Source organism: Rhinolophus hipposideros, assembly GCF_964194185.1.
Source record: "Rhinolophus hipposideros genome assembly, chromosome: 20".
NCBI lineage: Eukaryota > Metazoa > Chordata > Mammalia > Chiroptera > Rhinolophidae > Rhinolophus > Rhinolophus hipposideros.
This window is the reverse complement of record NC_138066.1, coordinates 10,053,324-10,067,364: the sequence shown is the minus strand read 5'-3', so window position 1 is coordinate 10,067,364 and position 14,041 is coordinate 10,053,324.

Genomic DNA, 14,041 nt, shown 5'->3' with positions numbered 1-14,041 from the left:
TACTTAGTACTTAATAGTTTCACCTGTGGGCCCTAGTTCTAATTCTGTGGCCACAGGAAAAGTTTCACTCAACACCTTATTACAGCAGAATTAACATTTCATGAATGGGTTACATAACTAGGCACATAGGTTATTATCACACAATACTTTTTAATGCCAAACAAAATTAACTTCTCTCGTGATTTTTTTCATTGTGACAAAATGTTGGTCCATTTGATTAAAATGTGCTGACTGCAAGTTCAACAAAGGGCTTTTCCTTCTACTCTACCTCATCATTCAAACCGCCAAGCCAAGCATATAAATGTCCCTAACCACCTAATATATGGCCTTGTTTCACCTTCATTCTTTACTATTGGCTGGCCCAGCCAGAGGTCTGTTGGACCTCTCTCTTGATCCTAACCACCCACTCTCAAGCCATGTGCCTCCTTGAGAATTTCCTTGTTACTATCTTCAGCAGATTGGCTCATTTGGGGCTGCTTGAGTTCTCACGCATGTCATTGGCTTATCCTCCACCTTGATCCCTGAGGTCACCTCCCCAAGAGCTTCGCTTTTATCTCAGGATACATGGGCACTCAGAGCTCCTGTCACACTCTACCAGGGTGGGTGGTAGCCCCAGCTGAAATAGGCTTGAGGGATTGCATAGTGGCACTAAAAGCCTGCACCAAAAGGCCCCAGATCAACTTCAGCAGGCCCTGAATGGGGAAGAGGAGGGACCAGTACTGAGCACTTCACCCTTCACACTGTCCCCAAGGAATGGAGGCCTTTCTGGGCCCTGGTGCCCGAGCATAGGGCAACGCCCATGCACACTGAGGTAGTTGGACTGGACGATCATGGATCATCCCAAGACCAAAGCTGGTCCCAGAAAACGCTCCTTCCAGGAGTCAGTGCTTCCCAGAGAAGGCCAGAGGACACACTCTGTGATGTCACAGCTGTATAAGACTTTCCTTCAGGAACCAGAAAGGAGGAAGAGGAGGTGGACATGTGTGTTTCTTTTTTGATGAATGGAGACATTTTTTGCCCATCAGTAGTTGATGGGAAGTAGCGAGTGGAGAGGGAGACACTGGAGGGGTGACCTGGGAGCTGAGTTCTTGCGTCCAGTGGGGATGATCCAGCTACCGCAGGAGGACTTCTCTTGAGTGCGTGGGGGCCTCATATGAAGATTCAAGTAGAATAGGATGGCTAAGGAGTAGGTATGCTTGTGGGTTAAATAGCTGCAGGTTCGCGGAGTTTCCCTCAGAAGTTTTCACAGTAAAATAGGAGGTGAGGTCACTTTCAGAGTATGGGGGGAGGAAGAAGCACAGTTTTAGTGGGTGCTTCCTATGTGCCAGAAATTTTACTAAGCACTTTACTTATGAAAATTCATTTAATACTCTTAACAATCTTTTGAGTCAGATACTATTATAACTCCATTTTACAGATGATAACATTGAGACTCACAAAGGTAGTTTCACCTGCCTAAGGTCACCCAGTTTCTAAATGATAGTCAGATTATAATTTTCCCAAGGTCTTAAACTCCACGTTATTAATAAGGAGGCAAAAACTGCTGAGGCCAAGTCCTTGAAGAAACAAAAGTAGCTTTAGGGAGTAGGAGACTTTTCCTCTGAGACAGAAGACAGGAATAGGAGAAGTGGAGCCCACAAGTGTTTAGTGGGAAGAAAAGACTGCCAAAGAACTTCCTGTATCGTCAGGGATGAGGATGGCCATGTGTCTGCCAACAGTAAAATCAGTGGGGTGGGGAGTCAGGTGAGGATTTGAGGTAACTTTGGCAAGGGTAGGGGTGAGAGAGAGAACTCAGAAGGAAGAGATCTTTATGAAAACCCAGATGATCTAGGTCTCCAGCCTCCCAGGGACCAGAATCTGATTATGGAGACCCTAAGGACAGAGCGACTCTCTGTGTTAGGCATTCTCAGACCTCAAACACCCAGCATGCAGTGCCAAAGGGGACCAAGAAACCAAATAGTGCATAGCACATGTGCCTATCTGGAGTGTTATGATGACAAAGACTTTGAGGCCACTCTGGGCTCCAGAAGAAAAATACATGGATTAATTGGAAATATCTGCCATTGGGTGTGGAATGGAAAGGGGCTGAATTCTTATGATGTCTGTTCTCTAACCTATCATACATCCTTCCTTTCCCATACAACATCTAATTCCTCACCTGGAGTAGATTTATAAGATATACTTGTTGAATGAATACATGACAAGAATGATTGCCTAAGAGACCTGTATAGTGGGATGAGTGACAGGGAAGCAAGAAGTGGAAGATGTGAAAACAGAAGAGACAGCGGGATCTGATGCTCTCGGTTCAGGAATCACACACAGGTCGGGTGGCAAGTGGGATTTACAGAGCACTAACCTCACCACCATCTAGCTAACTCTTGCTAATCCTACAAAATTTAGTGTAAGTATTTTTACCTGAAGGAAGCATTCTCTGATATGCCCCACTCCAGTGTCTGAGCTGGACCTCTGTACTAATAAGCATTCTTCTATTTTCTTTTAAAGGAAACTTTTGGTTCATGTAACCAAAAAGACCACGTGTATTACGTCTTCAGGCATGGCTGTATCCAGGTGCCCATGTGAAGTATCTATATTACTCAGCTGTGCTTTCTTCTATGTTATCTTCATTCTCAGGTGGGCTGTCCCAAACAGTTACAGAAATGGCCAGCAGCAGCTTCAAAGCTTACTTATACCCTATCATCTTAGCAACTCCTAGGAAATGAAAATGCTTAAAAAAATTTCAGCAACAACAAAAAAATCCCAGGGCTGATTCTTGCTGGCCTGGACAAGTCCATCTCCTTGAATCAATTCCCAAATTCTGCCTAAATCTATTTGGGCAGAACTGAACCATGTGTCTGTCCCTGGAGCCAGAGGGTAAAGTCTGAGAATGAGGAAGGCGTTGTTCTCTATAAGAAAATGAGGATGTTGTCACCGGATAAGGAACATGGGTGCTGCCATCCACACACCCTCCTTTATGCTCCCTTGGGTCCTGGGGTTTTCTCATCAAATCAGGAGCTGCCGGAGAGCAAGGACTTTGTCCAGTTTATCCTTTCATTCCCAGCATCCAGTGCAGGACCTAACAGAGAAGAGTTCCCAGACCCCTCTCAGTGATGACTTTGCCCATGTCTCATTGACACAGTGGAATAACCAGGAAGGAGCTCTCACATCACCCTCGACCCAGATGATAGACCCTTCTGCGACTGCACCCATTGGCCCTAACTCCTGTGTATTATGATGGAAGGTGTGTCCTTGCTCTGCTTTGAGTGCACTTTGCAGCCTAGCCTTTATTTCCCCTCCTCTTGGTACCAGCCTCTCATGTTTCCCTCAGGAAACCACCCATTCCCATTGTCAGCTGTGTTGTTGGAGTGGGACTGACCCATCCCCAATTCCATGGATACACCTACGTTGGCTTAAGTCACCCAGTGTGTTCCATCTGCCTGGTCACATTTGTTGGTTAGGGACTGTAGTGTAACCCATTTAGAGCAATGAACAAGGAGGAGGTAAGAAAACATTTGCCAAAGTTTGGAGAAGAAGCATTAGCTCTCTTTCACAGGTTTTATCTGAAAACAAAACAAAACAACACTCCCTTTCTTCTCCTGGTTGGTGTGGTGTGAGGATGTGAGGTCTAGAATAGCAGCGCTACATGGAGCCCGAGGATGAATCCAATTCTGTAGAAGACAGAGAGAAGAAATGGAGATACAGTAGGTCTTAGTCATATCTGGAGCAGCCCCATTGCAACCACAAGGCTGAGGAGGAAAAGGATAAAATTGTCACACTTGGCTTACACTGAACGCGATTAGACCTAAGGCTGGCCACCTTTCCTCTCCCGAACTTGGGAGGGGAGAAGGGAAAACAAATATTAGATGGGTAATTCATTGTGTATGTCACACACCCTACCTCTGGCTACTTCAGTTACAATAGCCAAGAATATTGCTCGTCAGTTTGAGTTAGAACTTTCTGTTGCTTAAGCCCATCACAGTCCTACTTGTTACACCCGTAAGAGGCCAGTGTCCTCCCTTGGGCCCTGTGTCCTACGCCTTTCACTTTCTCAGGATTTTAATCCTGAGATTAGCAGTTCTCCCTCCTTCATCAATTTCCCTCTCTCATTCCCAACAACATAAACATGCTTTAGGGGCAGTGGTTCTCAACCACCGCTGCACATTAGAATCACTTGGGAAGCTTTAGAAATTACTAATACCTGGATCCAATACCCATACTCTGAGGTTAGACCTCGACATTGTTTTTTCAAATGCCCCTAGTTAGCATCGTAAGAAGAATCACTTATCTTGGCAGAGACTCTCCTTTGATCCCATACCCTCTGTTATTGCCCCATTTCTCTGCTCCCCTTCACAGAAAAGCTTACCAAAAGAATATTCCATCCTCATTGTTGCTACTTCCCTGCCTTCTGGTCATTACTTCTTTTTATAATTTTTCAATCAAAAAAATCAAAGAAAACCAAAGAAATAAGTAAAAAACAAATTTAAAAAATAAATAAGAATTAAAAATAAAATAAAAATGAATGCAAACATTTTACAAGAGCCCATCTCTTTTTGCTATAGCTCTGCCTTCTTATGACTCCCCGCAAAATCCCCCATAGCTAAGATAACATAACTGTTGCTCCTTCACGGCACACCTTGCTTCAGCAGAAGTCCATAGAAAACAACAAAAGGTAATAGAATGGGGGGCAATTGATGGAACCAGTGGGAAATTAGAGTTGGAGAAATGCAACAGGTTCATCTTCTAAGTTATTCTGAATAAAATTAGATTTAACACAAACATTGGCTGCCCCTTCCCCAAGCCCTATTAAAATGGCACTAAAGGGATTTTTTTTTTGAAATGTTATTGTGTTAGATTAAACATGTCCACAAATTCTTTCCTCTTCCTTCCATCAAGAATTCATTTCACTTCCCACATTGATTCAGCTGGTCTCTGACTTGCTTTGACCAATAGAATACATCAGAATTGATGTCGTGCCAGCTCCTAGTCTAGGCCGTAAAAGGCCTAGCAATTATAGCTTTGGGCTTCTTGGGATCCAGGCACCATGTAGTGAAGCTCAGGCAGGATTACCGAATGATGAGAGACCATGTGGAGAGAGAAAGGCCCAGCCAGCCCCCAGCCGTTCTAGACATGTAGGTGGAGCCATTATGGATATTCTAGCCCCAGCTATCTCCCATGTGAATGTAGTTTGAACCCATTATGTTCACTAGATGGAGGCCTGCCCAAATTGCAAAATCATCAGAAAATAAACGATCCCTTTGTGTGACGATGATTGGAGGTAGTTTACTATGTAATAGATAACAAGTCCATACCACAAATATCAGAAACAAAAAAAATCCAAAATACCCTATCATTAATAACCTCAGAGAAATAAAAGAAAATATTGCAACCGTTACACACAAACAGCTATTTTAAAATATGCACAGAAAAAAATAGCTCTTGAAATTAAAAATGTGATAGGAGAAATAAAAAACTCAATAAAAAGATGAGAAGAGAAAATTGAGGAAGCTACAAGAAAACAGCAAAAGGCAAAGTGATGGGAAATAGGAAAGAAAACAGAAGAAAATGGAGAACTAGGTCAGGAGATCCAGCATCTAAATCATAGGCGTTCACAAAAGAGACAGTAGATAAAATGAAGAGAAGGAAATAATCATGACACAATTCAATAGCGAAGGACGTGAGTTTCGAGATCGAAAGGGCCCTACTGAGAGCACTGTATACTTAATAAAAAGAAATCACACCATGGTGCGTGACTGTGAAGTTACAGAACCCTGGGGACAAAAAGATCCTAAACACTGGAAAGGATATCAGGTTCTCTGAAAAGAATCGGGAATTCAAATGGCTTTAGGCTTCTTTGTAGCAACACTGCTTTCATTGAAGCAGTGCATTCAAAATTCTGAACAAAAAATATTTCCAAACCATCATTCAAGCGTGTTGACAGATTATAGGCATTTCCAGATATGCAGACTCTTAAAAACGTCTCCTCCCTCCCATGTGTCCTTTCTGAAGTAGCTTTTGAAGGACATGCACCATGGAAATCAGGAAATAAGCCAAGAAAGAAGAAAATATGGAGTACAGGAACTAGGAGCTCTAGCACAGCAGAGAGGGAAAAGGAATCTTCAAGATGGTGGGAAAGCAAGAGACCAGATGATAGCTAAGTAGCAGGTTAGAGGGAGAGCAGTGCAGACTGGCAACAGCCTGGGAGTATTCCATGGGTCTAAACATGCTGAGAGGGAATCTAGACAAATGGTGAAGTTTTGGGTTAAATTAGTAAAAATATATAGAAAACTAGAATAATAATAATAATAATAATAATAATATAATAATATAATAATAATAAATATATAATTATTACCTAGAGAGACAGAAAAATGTTTTGTAGGGAAGGAAAAAAATAATTATAGTATACTGCAAAGCTCCCCTAAATAGCATGTACATAAAATCATTCAGACACTGAGGGCTTGTTTGCCTACTGTCCTAATGAAACTCAATTAGAAGGATAGGAGATGAAAAGGTTTGCAAATGAACAGGAGCAAGTTTAGGAAAGAGAATGAATGTAATCCTGTCTTCCAGAATGGGAAGCCAATATCTACGTAAAACTGAAAAATCAATAAATAGGCAACACATGTATGCTATTTGGAGCTGTGGCAGTAAATATCAAGATTATCAACTAAAAGAGATAAAAGTTATTGCCTTTGATGAGGGGGAAACAGCAAGAATGGTGCAGGGGACAGCTGTTGGTGGTGAAAATTTTATAAAACTATTTGTCTCTTTAAATCCCGTGCATCTAGAGCTTTGATCAAAATTTTAGAATTTAAAAGAAAGAAAAAGAGAAGGCAGGAAAAGAGGAAGGAAGAAAGAAGAAGGAAGTGTGGAAGGAAAATGAAAGATAGGCAGGAGCCAAATCATTCAGGGGTTCAAATGTTCTGATTGACATTTTTAAATATCATGCAAGTTTCTTCCCCAGTCAGAGCTCTGGTTTCTTCATCTATATCTTGAAGGGTTAGGTGACAGCTTCCAGGAGACTGCCAGCTCAGGTCATCCTGAGCTGTAGGTCAGAATGTAAACAAATATTTAAATGCTCAAGGGCAGTGGTTCTGAAGAAGAATCATCCTCCATGCCTATTTAAAATGTATATTCCCCAAGTTGAATCTCTGGAGATTCTGCCTCCCCCATGTGAGGTGGGCCTGAGGAAATGGCATTTTTAACAAGCACCCTGATGCAAGTGGCCTACTTGCCATACCTTGAGCAATCCTGCTCTAGGACAAATCCTAGGAGGTGCCGGTTCACAGAATTAATTAACATTGAATCACAAATCAATTCTTTTTCAGGCCCTGATTACATCAGGAAGAAAGTGTCAATTTGGTGATGGTGTAGCTTTAGCACCCTTTAACACTAAATAACTTTCCTCGGGAACAGGAAACCAGCTGCAGGCAACGGAATCTACCCCGAATGGAGTAATACTATGCTTTTGTGCTTTTCATTGCACTCTTCTTTATTGTTACCTTCTGTTATGGGCAGTGAAAGTGATTTTCAGTTTATAATAGTGATACAACATTTCCTGTAAAACAGATTTATTTAAATTTATAAAAGGCAAAAGGAAGAGGAAAATTGCAGATAGTACAAATCCAAAGATGTATTTTAGGGCAGGAAAATAGTAAAGCCTTACTACTTTTTCTTAGACTCACTGCACCCGGATACATGGATATATGCAATATTGATTTAATACTCTGAGAGTAACCTACAAGTAAAAATGTAATATATTTGGAAATGTGTTGTTCTTACATATGATTTACATAATAAATTAAAATTTTGACCTCGCAATGGATAATCATTAAGAATAGGTGGTTTGGGCAAAGGACATCAATAGACATTGGTCCAAATGAGATATACAAATGACCAACAAGCACATGAAAAAATGTTCAATATCACTAATCACTAGGAAAACACAAATCAAAACCGCAATAATTGCCCATTAGATGGCAATTATTAGATATACAGAAAATAACAAGTATTGGTGAGGATATGGACAAATTGGAACACTTGTGCTTTGCTGGTGGGAATGTAAAATGGTGCAGCCACTGTGGAAAACAGTATGGTGATTCCTCAAAAAATTAAAATAGAGTTACTATATGATCTAGCAATACTACTTCTGGGTATATACCCAAAGGAATTGAACAGGACTCGAACAGATATTTGTACACCGATGTTCATAGCAGAATTATTCACAACAGCCAAAAGATAGAAGCAACCTAAATGTCCATTGGCAGAATGGATAAACAAAATGTAGTATATACATACAATGGAATGTTATTTAGCCTTAAAACAGGATGAAATTCTGACATATGCTACAACATGGATGAACCTTGAAAATATCGTGCTAACTGAAATAACTCAGATACAAAAGGACAGATACTGTATAATTCCACTTACGTGAAGTACCTAGAATAATCAAATTCAGAGATAGAAAGTAGAAAGGTTACCAGGAGCTAGGGGAGGGGAAAATTGGGAGTTTCATTATTTAATGGGTACAGAGGTTAAGTTTGGGATGATGAAAATGGTTCGGAAATGGATGGTGGTGGTAATTGCACACCAAAATGAATGTATTTCATGCCACTAAACAATACACTTGTACACTTAAAAATTGTCAAAATGGTACATTTTATGTTATGCGCATTTTACCACAATTTTGAAAAAGAATGGTCTATAAAATCCAAAGTTTTTACCCAGAAACAATATTTTCTATAACCTAATGCTCTCCACTCTCTGAGGATACAAATTACAACTTCTTTGAAGTTTTCTTCTGCTCCCTGCAGTGCACTCCTTCAATTTTCCTTGTTTTGGTCCTTGATGTTAGGTAGAAGCTTTCCTTGAAGATCTGGTGATCCTTGGCCATCCATTCATATTTAAGAGTGAGGCAAGAAAAGCTGATTGGAAACTGTGAATAGGGTTTGTCAAATGGTGGGCTTAATTTGGCAGGGCCATTTCATTGGGAGATCCCCTCCACGGCCCTTCTCTCAGTTCCTCTAGAGAAAAGCCCTCCAGTCTTGCCTGGGGGTGGGAGGGTGGGGGTACGCACTGGCTGCCAACATACTTAGTGCCATCCAGGGGAGGGGGCTGAGGCCTTCATTGCTTAGTGTGTAGACTTACATCTCATCCTCTGATTTTAAAGTTGGTATCCCACCTTCAGCTCTAGCTGGTGTCCCCACTAGAGATTGAGGTCAATCTCTCCAGAAAATAAATCTCTCATTGTCTGTTAGGTTGGGGAAAGGTCTTCCCCTGCTGACTGTGTGAACGTGCAGGAAGGTATCTGGGGGAGGAGTCTTAACGATGTCTTTTGTCCCAGCATCGTGTTTTCAGTGTCACTTACACACAAGTCTCAGAGCACATGTCTCCCAATTTCTTGACCAACTTCTGGAATTTTACCTTTCTCCTATATGTTAAATCAGTCACTGACATCCACACAGTCTTTTTCTTTTCTTTTCTTTTCCCTTTTTCTTTTCTTTTCTTTTTTTTTTGTTTTTGTTTTTTGTACACTTATGTCTTACATTTGATATTTAGTGGGGTTTCAGGACCATATAGGTCAAGGCATGTATGCGTGTTTCACTGGAATTCTATTCCCAGTCACATTTCAACTCACCTCAATCCAGCTCTCACACCCCTCACATCATTGAAACTGCTCTGGGCAAGTTCTCAGACACAATGGTGGGATTGTGTTGTATGCCGGACTCTCAGCTGCACAGAACGGGGTTGATTCCCTCAGTTGTGCTCATCTGTTGGTGGCACAAACTCAAAGATCTCCTTGTTGACAAGCTCAGTGATCATTTCTCTGTTTTCCTCAAATGTGACACATAACCGATCTCTTCTTGGCTTTTGTAAAACACTTTCTCTTGGTTCTCCTTGTACCTCACTGACTGATCTTCACTGGATCTGCCTTCTTTGCACGACTTCCAAATATCTGAAGAACTTTCGGCACAGCCTGCTCTCCCTTCTCTTCTCTGTTTACATTCTCTGCTTAGTGATCTCAGCCAGCCCATGGCTTAGATGTACCTGTGTGCTGCCAACTCTCAGGTGTATACCCTCCAGCCCTGAACTCTATGCTCAGGTTTGGTTTTCCAGTTAATTGTCTAAAGGGCATCCCAAGTATCATTTCCAGACCATAACCCCCAAAACTGTTATTCCCCCAAAGCTAAATCCATACCTTCCCTCGCCGCCCTCTCCTTCACTGCATTCTTGCCTTGTTTACTTTTTTTTTTCCTTTCACTCATAGTTGTTAACCTGCAAAATGGCAAAGCCTGGGGCAATAGTCATAGCACCTAACATACTAGTACCTGAACTTGTTTTGTTGTTGTTGTTTAGATTCCACACATAAGATAGATCATACAGTATTTGTCTTTCTCTGTGACTTATTTCACTTAGTGTAATGCCCTCAAGGCATTAATTTTTTGAGGAACCTCCATACTGTTTTCCATTGTGGCTGCACCAATTTACATTCCCACAAACAGTGCCCAAGGGTTCCCTTTTCTCCACACCCTCACTAACTTGTTATTTCTTGTCTTTTTGATAATAGCCATTCTAACAGGTGTGAGATGGTATCTCATTGTGGTTTTGTTTTGCATTTACCTGCTGATTAAAGGTGTTGAGCATGTTTTCATGTATCTGTTGGCTATCTCCACAATTAGAATGAAGTCAATGAGTTGCTGCTCAGCTCCCCCAGTGGCCAGATGGCTCAGTTGGTTGGAGCGTGGACTCTAAACCACAAGGTTGCCAGTTCAACTCCCATTCAAGGGATGGTGGGCTGAGCCCCCTGCAACAAACAACGGCAACCGGACTGGGAGCTGAGCTGCACCCTCCACAACTAAAGGACAACTTGAATTGGAAAAGTCCTGGAAGTACACACTGTTCCCCAATAATGGCCATCAGAGCTGTTGTTACACTATACTTGATGTTCTGAATGTTATCCAAAGGTCTTCCTTTCAATATTTCCTTTATCTTTGGATAAAGAAAGAAGTCATTGGGGGCCAGATCAGGTGAGCAGGGAAGGTGTTCCAATACAGTTTACTGGCTAAAAACTCCCTCACAAACAGTGCCATGTGAGCTGGTGTATTGTCGTGATGCAACAGCCATGAATTGTTGGCGAAAAGTTCAGGTCGTCTAACTTTTTCACGCAGCCTTTTCAGCACTTCCAAATATTAAATTTGGTTAACTGTCCAAATGGTACAAATTCATAATGAATAATCCCTCTGATATCAAAAAAGTTTAGTAATATCATTGCAATAAGTTCATGAACTTAATTGTCCGACCTTGTACTTTCCTTTTCTTGTGGCATCCTTATCTGGTTTTATTATAGTATCAGGGTAATGCTGGCCTCATAAAATGAGTTTGGAAGAGTCCCTTTCTCTTCCATTTTTTGGAAGAATTTGAGAAGGATTGATGTTAATTCTTTTTTGAATTGTTTGGTAGAATTTACCAGTGATGCCATCTGGTCTTGAACTATTGTCTCTTTGGAGGTTTTTATTTCTGATTCAAACTCTTTACTTGTAAAAAATCTGTTCAGATTTTCTATTTCATCATGATTTAGTCTTGGTAGATTGTGTATTTCTAAGAACTTATCCATTTCATGCAGGTTGTCTAATTTGTTGGCGTATAATTGTTTATTGTAGTCTCTTATGGTCTTTTGTATTTCTGTGGTATCAGCTGTAATGTCTCTTTAATTTCTGACTGTATTTATTTGAGTCCTCTCTTTTTTTTTTCTTTATGAGCTTTGCTAAAGTCTTGTCAATTTTGTTTGTTTTTGGAAAGAACCAGCTCTTATTTTCATTAATCTTCTCTATTTCTCTTTGTCTCTATTTCATTTATTTCTGCTTTTTCTTTATTATTTCCTTCCTTCTACTAACTTTGGGCTTCATTTATTTTTATTTTTCTAGCTCCTTTAGATGTAAAGTTAGGTTGTTTATTTGAGACTTTTCTTATTTCTTGAGTAGGCATTTATCATATGAACTTAGAACTGCTTTTGCTGCATCCCACAAATTTTTGGTATATTTCCATTTTAATTTGTCTCAAGGTATTTTTTAATTTCTTTTTTGATTTCTTTTTTGACCAATTGGTTGTTCAGTAACATGTATTTAATCTCCACATATTTGTGAATTTTCCAGTTTTTTTCACGTAATTAATTTCTAGTTTTATACTATTTTGGTTAGAGGAGATTCTTTTTTTTTTTTGCCTCTTTATTTTATTTTATTCTATTTTATTTTATTTTATTATTTTATTGGGGAAGGGGAACAAAACTTTATTGGGGAACAGTGTGTACTTCCAGGACTTTTTTTTTCTCAAGTCAAGTTATTGTCCTTTCAATCTTAGTTGTGGAGGGCGCCGTTCAGCTTCAAGTTGTTGTCCTTTCAGTCTTAGTTGTGGAGGGCGCAGCTCAGCTCCATGTCTAGTTGCCACTTTCTAGTTGCAGGGGGCACAGCCCACCATCCCTCGCGGGAGTCAAATCGGCAACCTTGTGTTTGAGAGGACTCGCTCCAACCAACTGAGCCATTGGGAGGCAGCTCAGCTCAAGGTGCCGTGTTCAATCTTCATTGCAGGGGGAGCCGCCCACCATCCCCTGTGGGACTCCAGGAATTGATCTGGCAACCTTGTGGTTGAGAGCCCACTGGACCATGTGGGAATCGAACCGGCAGCCTTCGGAGTTAGGAGCATGGAGCTCTAACTGCCTGAGCCACCGGGCCAGCCCCGAGAAGATTCTTGATATGATTTTAATCCTCTTATATTTATTAAAACAGAATTGTTTGGGGGCTAACATGACTATCTTGAAAAATGTTCCATGTGCACTTGAGTGGAATGTGTATTCTGTTGCTTTTAGGTGGGATGCTCTGTATATAGCTGTTAAATCCATCTTGTATAACGTGTTGTTTGAGGCTGATGTTTCCTTATTGATTTTCTGTCTGGATCATCTATCCATTGATGTAAGTGGGTATTAAAATCCCCTACTATTATCGTATTGTTGTCTATTTCTCCCTTTATATCTGCTCCTATGTTGGGGGCATAAATATTTACAAATGTTATATCCTCTTGTTGGATTAACCCTTTAATCATTATATAATGCCCATCTCTCTCTTATTACAGTCTTTATTTTAAAGTCTATTTTGTCTGATATAACAACTCCAGCTTTGTTTTGGTTTCCATTTGTATGGAATATCTTTTTCCATCCCTTCACTTTCTGTACTTGTGTGTCCTTACATCTAAAGTGAGTTCCTTGTTGGCACCATATAGATGGGTGTTGTTTCTTTGTCCACTCAACAACTCTATATCTTTTGATTGGATAATTTAGTCCATTTACATTTAAAGTAATTATTGATAGGTATGTACTTATTTCCATTTTGTTAATTGTTTACTGGCTGTTTTTGTAGTTCCTCTCTATTCCTTTCTTCTCTTGCTGGAGAGCGAGAGTACAAGACAGCCCTAACCAAAATATGCTCCGTGGACTGACTCCTTTACCTACCACTTGCAAGTAGGATCCTCAGGTGTTAAACCTAATTGTTCCTTATCAATCAGGATGGGTTTTAGAAACTGTGTTATCATGAAGGTTTTTGTATGGTTGGTTTTTTTTTTTTTTGAGTGATAGTGGAAAACTAGATTTTTTAAAAGTGCCTTTTAATTCATTGTTGTCCATGAATTTCTAAAGTACTGAATATGTAAGTGTCTGAAATTCTGACTATTTTAGTCTCTATTGGGTGTCATTTAAAATACATAGAAAATAGATATTAGTTGTTATATGTAAGCTTCATGATGACCAAAAGCAAAAACCTATAGTAAGTACACAAAAGATAAACAGAAAAGAATATAAGTATACCATGAATAAAAGTCATCAAACCACAAAGGAAGAGAGCAATTGCAATATTATTTTTAAGAAAGCCTTCCAGATGACTCTCATGCCTAGTAAAACTTGAAAATCACTGCTCTAAATGTTTTACCATTGCTGGTGTCTTCCTTGTCCTGGGGAAGCTTGTTGAGTCCTCCTGGAAACATGGGCAGAACTGGAAAT